This window comes from Protopterus annectens, chromosome 7.part1 (genome assembly GCF_019279795.1).
Source record: "Protopterus annectens isolate FY-2018-M chromosome 7.part1, PAN1.0, whole genome shotgun sequence".
Taxonomy (NCBI): domain Eukaryota; kingdom Metazoa; phylum Chordata; order Ceratodontiformes; family Protopteridae; genus Protopterus; species Protopterus annectens.
Genome location: NC_056740.1, coordinates 236,960,384 through 236,972,483, shown reverse-complemented (window position 1 = coordinate 236,972,483; position 12,100 = coordinate 236,960,384). Strand labels below are relative to the sequence as shown.

At 40.2% G+C, this 12,100-nt stretch overlaps 1 protein-coding gene across 1 annotated transcript in view; it reads left to right on the top strand.

Moving 5' to 3' along the window:
* LRRK1 (leucine rich repeat kinase 1) overlaps nt 1-12,100 on the top strand; it is a 2,417,153-nt gene that overhangs the window by 2,241,844 nt on the left and 163,209 nt on the right. The window lies entirely within an intron of this gene.

The window sequence follows — 12,100 nt, the reverse complement described above, 5'->3', positions numbered from 1 at the left end:
AATACAACTATCTATTGACAAAGCCATGGAGTATTTTAACACAAATCTTAAATTATCATACACCATCCAGAACCATTAGAATAAGAACTCACTATGCTCCATGGCTAACAAAAGATACCAAAATTATAATGAAAGAAAGGGAGAAGGCCTGGATTCAATTTCACAAAAACAAAACCACTACTTTTAGACAAAAGTATCTAGAACTCTGCAACAAAGCCAAAAAACAAATTAAACGTGACAAAACTAATCACTGTAAAAACATGCAAGAAAAATATGATCACAACCCTCGAAAATTCTTAGCCACAATAAACAGCATACTGCACCCAGGAAAATCTACTACTTCAACCCCTGTGCTTCCAAATAAACAGGATAACATTCCCACACAATTCAACAAATTCTTTACCGAAACAGTCCAGACCCTTGCCAATGTCGAAAATAATACAAATAGCCCCACACCAATAACTACCCCAACCCACCCCATTACATGAATCAGGACTTCCAGTTTTACCCTGCACTCTGCCCACTAAGGTAATTTCTAAACTCCTAAAGAAACTTAAACCAACCACACTAGCTACTGATAACCTACCAGCAGAGTTCATTCAGATATCAGCAGAAGTCATAGCCTATCCTGTCTCAATTCTCATAAATAGGTCACTGTCAAAATGCAAGATACATACCTCATGGAAAGCATCACATATTATCCCACTGCACAAAGGAGGTAACTCCTTAGAGCTCACCAATTATCAACCAATAGCAATCCTGTCACCTTTATCCAAAATACTAGAAAGAATAGTTCATACTCAACTAATGCAGTACCTCCAAAATAACCTACTTTCCATATCTCAGCATGGCTTTCAACCTTCCCATAGCACCAACACAGCACTATTATCATTCACCAACATAGTTAACCATCATAGAAACAAGGGTCAATTTGTATCTTCTATATTCTTAGACTTATCAAAAGCCTTTGACATGGTAATCCAAAGTATGCTTCTTGAAACCCTATCTATCCTAAATATAAGCCCCTCCTCTATATCATGGTTCAGTAGCTACTTATCAGGCTATCAGCAAGCAGTTCTACGGCAGGACCAATTGTCCCCCCTGTTACCAGTAACTATAGGAGTCCCTCACGGATCCATCCTCGGCCCATTGCTTTTCTCTCTATTTACCAACCACATCTCTTCATCCTCACTCACTGCCTCAGTAGTACAATACATAGATGAGACTACCCGTATATGTGCCATCCCCACCTTAATTAAACTGCAAACTCTAACCCAAAATAACTTCACTCTAGCTGAAACCTGGTTCACTAACATCAAACTTATTCTTAATCCTCAAAAAAACTAAACTAATTATTTTTAGCCCTGGTAGATCACCTTCTCCAAACAATGATTTCACCATCATCTCCAACACATTAAACTGTTAGATGTAGAAATCGACAATAACCAGAAATTTGACATCCACATAGCACAAACCATCAAGAAAGTTAACAAAAAGCTTGGACTCCTCTACTAAACGTACTAAACAAACCATTGCAAGGACTCACCTTCTGTCTATCCTTCTCTATGCCTCCCCTATCTTGACTAATCTTCACCAAACAGATCTAAATAAAATGGAATCTTGTTATAACAGGATTGCCAAGTTTGCTACTGAAGCTTCTTATAGGTCTCATCACTATCTATCCCTTAAGCAGCTCAGCTGGCTTGAGTTGCCTCAAATACTTCTTCTCAATCAACTCTCAATAGCACACAAGCTCTACTACCTTCCTGATACAACCCCAGCACTCCAGCATCTAATTCAGCCCCACACTACCTCAAGAGCCTTAAGATCTAGTAACCAGAACCTCATAACTGTTATCAAACATAAAAACAATGCTGGTAAAGCCCTCTTTGCCTGCAACACTGCCAAAATCTGGAACTCACTACCAAGCAAAATAACTTCTACCACTTCCATTTTTCAATTCAAAAAACTCCGAAAATCCCACTATGTAAACAACTCGCTTTGCTCATGCCACTCCCCAGGTTAATCCACTCCAAGTGATTGTTGCGTGGATTCTATTAAGAACAAACAGTTTACCCTGAAAGAATGTTAACTTACAGAACTAATAACTCCCCTTACCAAACTTAACCCCCTTTACTAAACTTAACTTACAGACTAATAACTCCCTTTACTAAATCAGCACACATTACCTAATGCCTTAAGCAATAGTGTGCTTTAATGTATATTGTATACATCACTACTTGTCTACTTTTATGAATTGTTAATCTGTACTTTACTGTGTATTCGTACAATATTTCTAATATGTTTGCTTTATTTATTTTTTCTCAAATGTATTGTGATTGCATTTTGGAGCTTTTTTTCCCGAGCCTCTGCTGAAAATGGACCTGTGTCCAGTCGGACTTTCCCAGTAAACAATTGTAAAATAAAATAAAAAAATTTAGTCAACTTCAATGTGAAGAAATATTATGCTTAAACAGAGGTAGCTTACAAAGTAAGTATATTCCTTATTTTGCAAGTTGCTTCTGTCTTTATGGTATTTATGTCACTCATATTTGAAAAGATTGTGACATATAAATTATAAATGGAAAAATCTGTGGTATCTCTCGAAGTCTCAGAAAACCCAGTATGCAACCTATATGGTACAAAAGCGATCTTTGTTCATAGGATCATAGGAAGTTACTAGGCTAATGGCCCTTTGGCCCTTACAAGCCTAGCCAAGTTCTACCCATATTTCCACAATCAGCACCTATTGTCCCTAAGAGGGACACAGGTGGAAACCCTGGGGTGAATTTACAATTACCCATCCAATTATCCAGATTGCATTTGAAGAGGGCCAGTGAGGTGTTCTGTTTGACATGATGTGGGAGTCTGTTCCAAAGTTGTGTCACCCCAGCAGGTTCTATTAATGTTACATACCAGGTTAAGGTCTTTAGCGCAAGTAACCCATGTACCATTTGACTTATGGATATGCAGCGTTTCCAGTAAAGCAGGGTCAGAGATTTCCTTGCATGGAAGACAGAAATCTCCTCTGAGTAGTCTGTATGAAATAGAATAAAGTGACTGTGATTTCAGATGATCCACATAGGACAGATGCTAAAGACCTTGAATTTTCCTTCTGAGGAGCCTTTGTGGTCTCTCCAGTTGCTGCAAGTGCTTGCAAAGGTACATACCAAAAGGGGTGTTGTACTCGATTATTAGCCTAATGAGGGAAGAGTACAGGGAGGTTATAACTTCTTTTTTTTCTGGAGGCAATGCCCTTACTTATGAGATGAGCTATATAGAATTCCCTTCTTACCACTGTGGAAACATGGTGGTCAAAGGTAAGGTTACTGTCTGTGTGCCCAAGTCTCTCGCCACTGAGTTTAATGTGTTGCTGTTGATGTGGTAATTAGCAGGAACATCGCTCTTACTGAAAGGGATGATAATACATTTTTTTGCATTGTGTTTAAGGTCATGACTTTGGCACCAATCATTTGTTTGTATAAGACCCTCTTGTAGGATGTTGACATCATTTGGAGGGTCTATGATGACTTCCAGTTTGCAGTCATCAGCAAACTGCCTCCCACAGACCTTTAGTTTTTGCTTTTGCTTTGAAGAAATCAATTCCAAGTAGTAGAGGTCCCAGGACTGATCTCTGTGGAGCACCACTGGTTACAGGTCTGCTGTTGGAGGTGGATTCCCCTATTTTGACTATATGGGTTCTATTAACGAGCCAGTTAGCAACCCATCTAATGGTATAAGGGTTGATACCTAGCTGGGTGAGTTTGTCAATGATGCCTGAGTGGGGGATAATGTCAAACGCCTTGGCTAAATCTAGGTAGGCTGCATTTCCCCTCATCCAGGGCCTTGATGACTGTCTCAAAGAAGTCCACCAGGTTTAACAAGCATGATATCCCTTTGACAAAACCAAACTGAGCAGGGTGAAGTGTTTGAAGATTACCTATATCTTTGTTGGTAAGGTCCATGATGATTCACTCCATGGCCTTGCAGATAAGGCTAGTCAGGCTAGTAGGTCTGTAGTTCCCGGGGTTAGTGGAAGCAAAACCTTTGTGCAAGGGGATAACTGTGGCCATTTTCCATTCAGCTAGGATGAAGCTGGTGCTTAGACTATGACTGAAAAGAGTACCCAATGCTGTTGCTAATTCTTGTTGGAGCTCATGTAGGATGCAGCCTGGGATGTTATCAGGTCCCATAGATGCTGTGTATTTGACCTTAGAGAGGTCATTTAGCACCTGCTCTTTAGAGATACAAGGTAGGGGACAGGTGGTAGGGATGTAATGGGGTACTTGTGGCAGGGACAGGAGAGTGAAGTTTTCACAGAACCTGTCAGCCAACGCTTAGCTATGCCCACAGGCTCAGTATATGTAGTATCATTAACTACCAGTTCGGCACAAATCTGCACCTTTCCTTTTATGTTACAGAGGTAACTAAAGAATGCCTTATGGTTGTCTATAGTTGAGGAAGCTAATTTGGATTCATAGTTTGCTTTGGATGACTTTACAAACAATCTTATTCACTTGTTTAAGCTGAGTAGGGAGAGCTTTCAGTTCAGGGCTCGCTCCCTCTTATTCTTAGATAGCAGTTTCTTCCTCTTATTGTAAAGCCTGTTAGTGGCAGTTGTCTACCAGGCAGGTTTGCTCTTCCTTCAGGAGCTTGTTTTGGTCCTCTCAGATATGGCTGATTCAGTGCAGATTTACAGGTGTTTGTATAAAGCATTGGTATAGAACTCGGCATAGCTGCCAGTTCCATCTGAGGGGGGGAGGTGCAGTGAAGCTATTTATACCATCCAGTAAGAGGTTATAATCTGCTTTGAAGAATTTTTATTTTAGTTTAGTTTTCACTGGGGGCGGGGGGATCAGGTGTGATACTTACATTAAATGAGACTGATTTGTGATCATATCTCAACAGGGCACCAGATCCAGGATGTTTGCACCCCTTGTGGTGTGTCAACCAGCTGGTCTAGGACATTGGAGTTAACGAAGTTGAGGAACCTTTGGGCAAGTGAGTTTGAACATTGAATAATATACCCAGTCAATTGAAGGATAATTAAAGTCACCCAAAACCATGGTGCTTGTTATGTGTCTTGATAGACAGAAATATATCCAATTAGGCAAAGTGGGTGTCCTGATTCGTGGATGGGGTCCTGTAGCTGGCAATGACTTGAATAGGTGTCCTACCAACAGTTAATTGCACCTGAAGTATCTCCAGGGAATCATACTGTCCAGGAAATTATACTGTTTAACCAATCTGGAGGTATATTTATCTTTAATGAATATTGATACACTGCCTCCTTTAGTTTTCACACCTTCAGTTTGTGGCCTGAATGTGTGGAAGGAGGTGTAATTCGGTATGGCTGGAGTGCTCTCCACAGCCTTGAACCAAATCTCCGTGACTGCACAAATGCCTGCATCTCTCAAGGTAAGGACTGCTTCCAGTGAGTGCAGTTTTATGTTAAGACTCATAAAGTTTAGCATAATGACCTTAAGGTTATTTTTAGATGGAGTTTTTACATTGGAAATTTTGTCTTTGAGAAACTGCCTAAAAAAGGCACTATGGGGGTGGCAAGAGCCTTAACCAGTAGTTGAAATCCCAGGGTTGACAGATGAAGACGATCTCAGGCAAAGCATTGAGGTCTGTTGATCATATCATCCCAGGCTGACAGATACTGGATCCCATCAGAATGAAACTAAGCCAATTACTGAAGTCAATCATTTTATGTTTGTTTTAAGGCATCATCCTAGGAGAAGGTAAAATGCTGCGTAAGGCTAGGGACATACCTGCCTGAGAGAGACAATGTGAGAGCTCAGTCATGTCTCTCTTCATATAGTCCAGAGAGGTACATCTCAAGTCATTTGCATCAGCATGGACTATGACAGAGTCATAAGAGTACCTGTTTGTTGAGAGATTTGAGTGCATGTGAGATATGGCATATCCTGGCACCTGACAGACAGCTGACTGTGACCTTTTCCTTATTCACCCTGGTGAGAGAGACATCTGTGTCTGTCACGATGTAATCACCCATGACTAGTAAATTTGGTTTTGTGTTTTGCCTTAAGGGTGTGACAGGTGAGACACTGGTACATGAGCTATTATATGTATTGTGTTTTGCAGAAGAAGTATTATGTGTAGCATTCTTGTGTTTGTGTTTGGGAGGTCTCTGTTGTTTAGGTATGTTTCTGGTGAAAACCTCCGCATATGCAGGTATGTGTGATGTGGGTTTGGGTGGAGTAGGAGGTGAGGTGTGCATGCTGACAACCCACTCACTGTCATATGTACTAACTGGTGTGTGAGAGAGCATATGGATTCAAGGTTCTTAATATAGTTGTATCTCTCACATCTTGAGTTTGTGTGGACTAGGAGTAGAGGGTTGTCAGTGAATAAGAGGCAGTTGCTACACTGCTTCAGGATTCCCATGTCAACCAAGCTGGCTAGAGAAACTGTGGGAAATTGTCCATCCATAGTGTTAGGGGAAATTTATATGGTCAGGAAAAGAGGTCACACTTAGGAATGGCTAGTGGGTGAGAGGCTTGATGGTACCTCTGAGACTAGGATTAGTGTTCCATATGACAAACCTCTGGATGACCACAAGCAAAGTGCTAACAGAAAATTTAATGAGTAAAACGTTTACATCTATAACCACCAAAGGTAACAGCTGCTATGCGTCAGTACACAATGGTGTGTTACACGCAAACAAGCACAAACGTGGGGCTTGAATAAAACAAGAAATAAACCTTTTTGCTTAAACTAGCCAATAAGGACACTCTGAGTTGTAGTCCAATCACCCTCGATTAGATAGGACCCAGACAGCACTTTCCTCCCACAAGGGTGCAGAAGGGCTTTCACCACAAAGATGGCATGAATTTGATGCTCAGAAGTTAGAAAACGGACCTAGAAACAACAAACCTGGAACTGGGCTATGCTACAGCTAAACTAGTATACTATACAATAAAATGTGGCAAAAAAAACAGTTCAGACAATTCAAACAGACAGTAGAATGCAAATACAAATTAAAAGTCATAATCCCTCTGTACTCATCCCCCATTTGACCTGTTATAGAATACAACGCCTCATTTAGTATGTACCTCACTAGACACCTGCAGCACCTGGAAAGGCCATAAAAATACCCTACTAAGAGGATCTTAGGCCTTAGACACATGCCCTATATGGACAGACTCAAAAAAATCCAGCTACACTCTGTCTCTTATCGCCTACTTAAAGGCAATCTCTGCTTGACCTACAGAGCCATGTCTGACCCAGACCTGCTAGATATGCTACACCTAAAGAAATCCCAATCCCTCTGTGCCACATGCTCCAGGGACCTAAACCTCAATACCACAATAAACAGAACATGCTGGAGGGACAGGTTCCAACACAGAGGCTTCCCATACTCTGGAACAAACTTCTCATTCACATCAAGCAGAGCATTTCACTGGCCCTCTTTAGGAGAAATCTTGATGAGTGGATGGGCAATAGAAAGTTCTTCCCAGGGAATCACTTCAGTGGCCTTGCTTGACAGAGGCACTGGGAACTAACTTTGGCCAGCATGATGCCATGGAATCTTCTTGGGCTAAGCTTATATAGGCTCCAGGGCCATTAGCCTAGTACACACCTATGAACCTATAAAAGTGCAATATAAGGGGAAAAACTGACAGAGTTAGTTGAAAGCGACAGATGCCTTAGATCTTTCATTATCTCAGTGAAGAGCTGGTTTTAGTGCTCAAGTGATACCAAACAGTTTAGATTCAGCAAGTGTGAGTCTGGCCTATGCTGTTAAATGCAGAAGTACTAGAAATTCAAAGTACATAAAGTCACAGTCACAACAGCACAAAAACTGTTTAAATAAAGCATCAATTCACCAGCAATTATTAAAAGTGTTGCAGTTTATAAGTATTAATATTTATTCTGGATAGATGCCGTATGGTAGATGTTTTTGTTAGTTAATTAGTGTGTCATTTGGTTAGTGAGTTGCTTCTTAATTAATAAAGTTTTGATTAGGAGGTTAGCGTTAATGTCAAAGGAAATACACGTAAGGTTCAGTTAAGGCATATTTAATTACTTGCTGCAAGGAGACAAAAACATGCAAATACAAGGATTTGTCTAACTACTAACAGGAAGTATGCTTATTCTTATACTGTTTTACAAGACATGGCCTTCTATGGCTGACGTAATCAAACACAACTTTCAGTATTGTTCTACAGCAGATGTTACTCAGATTTTTGGCTGACATGACTAGATTTGTGAGAAACTTTTGAGAAAAACAACCTGGCCTTGGTGGGCACTAATTCATTTACAGGCTTCTATTGTACAGTGTTACATTTCAAGGTACTCTTCTAACTCAGATACAAGCAAATGCTGATTGCAGTTCATATTTTCAAACAGGCTTTGTCCTAATTATAGCTTCTACAGTTGTGTATTTTCTCACAGCACAAACGGAACTTCTTGTCTAAGCTTCATACAAGTAGTATTGTTCTATTCATTATTTTCCTAACATAAGCAGGCATCTTCTGCTTCTCAGTAAATTTCCAAGGCACAAGCAAGATTTTAGCTAACAATACAAGGTCAGAAAGCATCTGCAGTTTGTACAGATTTATGCAGTATGAAATAGAATAAATGTGTTAACCCTTTTCAAGCTCTAAATGCACTAAGCATATTACTAATACACACATTAATACATGTTTTTCTGTCATTTCCCCCCTTTTAATACTTTTATTCTACTTTCAAAATAAACATAAACAATTTGTTTTCTTCTCCTAACCTCTTCCACTTAGGATTTGCAGTTAAGAGAGTCATTCAGTTTAAACTCATGAAAGCATTTTCAGTCTTTTAACAGTTCTTCAAACAGTACTTTGATATAAGGTTTCAGAAACTGACATGTCTATAAAGTCTTTTATCAGTCTTTTCATGCAGGGGATGCCACAACAAACACATACTCCCAGTAGGAGCATTCCTACACAAATGGCAATCAGGATGTTCATTAGGATGGTACCCCACCCCCCAAACCATTTCTGGAAAAAGTCCATCAGTGGGTTTAGGCCTGGTTTGGTCATGGCCGACACTTGCTGAATTACCTCAAGATGATTGTCTATCTCGTGTTTATGGTCAGGAATATACAAACAGCATTCTTCTTGGATTAAAGCACAAGTACCACCTCTCGCCGCTAGGGTGAAGTCGAGAGCCATACGGTTTTGAAGCACTACAGTTCTCATAGCATTCAATTCATCAGTCACCAATTCAAGAGTGGAAAAAGTTGCATTACTCATTACTTCGAGAAGTTTCGACAGTTTTCTCAGCTCCCAGATTGATTTCACTGCTCCATATGCCAGTAATATGCCTGGCATCAATATAACGCTATCACTCAAGTCCATATGTGTCAGTCCTTTGCCTATGGAATGATGGTCTTTCCAACGCGCATCGACTTGTCCCACTGGATTTACAGGTTTCTTGGCGACCTCTCGGACATATTGAATTTTTCCTCGAGGCAAAACTGCAGTGTGTCGTATGGCCAGAACCAGGTAACCCAAAAAACAACTGCCGGACCAATTCTCAGGTAACCATTTGTATGCCTTTCTGCCACACACAAAATAACAGTCCTCTACTTTAGTAGTAACTTTGCTATGAATATACACTCGCCCTGCATGACACATTTTTTCTATCAATTATAGACAGTTGTTTATAAAGAACAGAATTATGTTTTACTTCATCAAGTGTTTTGTGCATCAATACAAGAAATGAATCATAATTTGTATTACAATAAAGATCTACATCCTTACCTTTAGTGTAACATTGATAAGGAACAGTCACATTGCAATTGCTCCAACCCACCTGAACAGTATCATTTTTATAAAAACACACAGTTCCCGTTTGTGGAACAGACAAGTGCAATGCTATATTATCTTGTGATGTAATGGTTGAGGTGTCATAAATCAAGTTCTCCCAGGTCTCATTGACCCCTAGGGGGACTGTATTCATTAATAACACCCCCCGTATGCTGTCGGCAAAGCTGTGCAAATCCAGCAATTCGAAACATTGAAAGTCTCAGCATACACGTATTTAATTGCCTGGTAAGTGTTAAAGTTTGGAAGCCAGTCTATGAGTAACGCTTCACATTTATTCAGTTCAGTCTGTGTGGCTGGGAAAAGGAAAGGCCACAACAAAAAGATTATTGTCACTAGTACAGTTAACAGGATGATTATGCAATATTTCTGAGGAAAGGGTTGTTCTGCATTCCTGTTTCTTCTGGACTCTATCATTTTTACTCTTGGCATGTGACAAGATTCTTGTCCAGTTCAAAGTTTTTGACTAATTTACAGTGCGTCAGGTGGATCCAGGAGGCGCGCTCCATTATCTTGACTGCAGTGGGTGTCGACAGAAGCACTTGATATGGACCTTCCCACTTTGGTGATGCCCAATTCTTTTTCTTTACTGTCTTCACCCAAATCCAGGTTCCAGGGGACACTGCCACTTCTGACGGTCTGGTTCATTCTTTATCTGAAACAGAATTTGACTGCAACAAATGTTTAGAATTTAACAAGTTTCGCATATACTCAGCTAGTGTACTGTCAGCTTCCTGGTCTGCGGGCATGAGAGATTTCCACTGAGGTATATAATAAGCCCTTCCAAATAATTTTTCAAAAGGAGTCAATCCTTTTGCATTTGGAACAGTTCTCATGCTCAACAGTGCCAGGGGCAGACAGTACACCCAATTTCTCTGTGTTTCTACTATTAACTTCCTTAGCTTATTCTTTAAAATCCCATTATGCCTCTCTACTAGCCCTGCAGATTGTGGGTGATACGCACAATGATTTTTTAGAGAAATACCAAAATGTCTACTTAACTGTTGTATGGTCTGGTTTATGAAGTTTGTGCTGTTGTCACTGTAGATCCTTTACGGAATGCCGAATCTAGGGATGATTTCTTTAACAAAAGAACTTTGGCTACAGTTGCCGCGTCTGAATTTTTAGTCAGAAAGGCTTCCACCCGTCTGGAAAACATATCTACAATGACAAAACTTCTTATTTTCTCATTTATTCAACTCTATGAAATTCATACAGATAGTATGAAACGGATACGGTGGTGTTGGGAAACTCCCTTGCTTGGGCTTTAACGCCCCTTGTGCATGATGTTTATTACAAACATGGCACATTGAGCAGAATTTTTTAGAGTAATTTAAGACTCCATATGTCATGAACATTTGGTTCACCAACTGTACCATCCCCCCTGTTGAGACATGGCACTGCCCATGGCTCAACAAAGCTGCATATCTAAACAAATTAGACGGCAATATCGGTTTCCCTTCTTTAGAGATGTACAGCCCCTTTTCGAGAATTGCTCCTCGTTTTACCCATCTTTGTTTTTCAACTTGCGTAGTAAGTGTCTGCATTGTCTTTAACATTTCTAAGTCTAAAAGCTCCAAGGGTTGTAATTCCTCATTCAAAAGAAATACTTCTGAAGTTGCCTGCTTTGCAGCTGTATCAGCTCTCGCATTACCTTTTGAAATCCTGTCCTGTTGCTTGGTATGAGCTGTGCATTTACAAATAGCTACTTTCTGAGGTAACTGAATAGATTCTAAAAGATCCAAAATAAACTGTGCATGATTAATTGGTTTGCCAGTAGATGTTATCATTCCTCGATTTTTCCACTGTTGCGTAAAAACATGTACAGTAGAAAAAGCATACTGGCTGTCAGTAAAAATGTTCACACATTTACCCTTTGCTAAGGTACATGCCCGTGTCAAGGCAATCAATTCTGCTGCTTGTGCAGATAAATTGTGTGGTAAAGATTTTGCTTCTATAATGTCAGTATCAGAAACTACTGCATATCCTACTAGGTTCTGTCCTGCAGGACCCCTTTTGCATGAGTCATCCACGTAGTATGTCACCTCGGCATCATCCAAGGGAACATCTGTAAGGTCTTTTCTAGGCAGTGTCTTTTGCTCAATCACCTGCAGGCAGCTGTGTGGTGTGCCATCTGCAGGGGTTGGGAGCAAGGTAGAAGGGTTCAAAGTCGCACATCGTTCAATTGTCATTTGAGGTTAGCTCAACAATATAGTCATACAGGAAAGATGCCTAGCAGGGGAAAGATATGCTACCTTTTCTTGCAG